Source organism: Chaetura pelagica, unplaced genomic scaffold, assembly GCF_000747805.2.
Source record: "Chaetura pelagica isolate M959 unplaced genomic scaffold, ChaPel_1.0 scaffold963, whole genome shotgun sequence".
Lineage (NCBI taxonomy): Eukaryota > Metazoa > Chordata > Aves > Apodiformes > Apodidae > Chaetura > Chaetura pelagica.
The window spans coordinates 649,176-649,758 of record NW_009952705.1 but is presented as its reverse complement, the minus strand read 5'-3'; the positions used below and the strand labels follow the sequence as shown (position 1 = coordinate 649,758).

At 63.3% G+C, this 583-nt stretch overlaps 1 protein-coding gene across 1 annotated transcript in view; it reads right to left on the bottom strand.

Moving 5' to 3' along the window:
- ZNF385C (zinc finger protein 385C) overlaps positions 1-583 on the bottom strand; it is a 53,766-nt gene that overhangs the window by 20,653 nt on the left and 32,530 nt on the right. The window lies entirely within an intron of this gene.

The window sequence follows — 583 nt, the reverse complement described above, 5'->3', positions numbered from 1 at the left end:
TCTCTCAGCTGTTCCCTGGGGATGGAGCCTCTGCCGGGGTTGGGATTGTGCCCGTGTGCCAGCAATGCTGGGGTTCACCCAGAAGCAGGAGATGTGCAGGGACAACTCCACCACACTGGATACCTTGCATGGCTTCCTCCACTCCCTACCTGTCACCAACCCCATTCCCTCCCAAACCCGTTCCCCCTTACAAACAGCCCCAGGCTCTGGCCCAGCAAAAACAGCTACCTTGGGAATTGAAGAGGTTGGGGAGGGACTGGGAAGAAAGAAAAGAAGGGAAAAAAGCAGCAGCAATTAGTGTTGGGGCACACGGGGCTGGGGGGGCTTGGGCTGGAGCAGAGCACCAGGGTGCTGGGTCCTGCCGTGCTGGCACTGGCCCTGGGCACGTCGCTGCTGGCCACGGGGACAAGCGGGGCTGCAGATCAGGGAGGGGGGTGACACCACCGTGCATCCACCAGCCTGCGCTGCCCCAGCGAGGGCAAGAGCTCTGTCTGTGGGGAACTTTGGCTAGGACCGGGGCTTCCCTGCAAGAGGAGCAGCCGCTGCTCTGCCCCTCGCACCGGGCACCAGCCCCGGCTCCCCT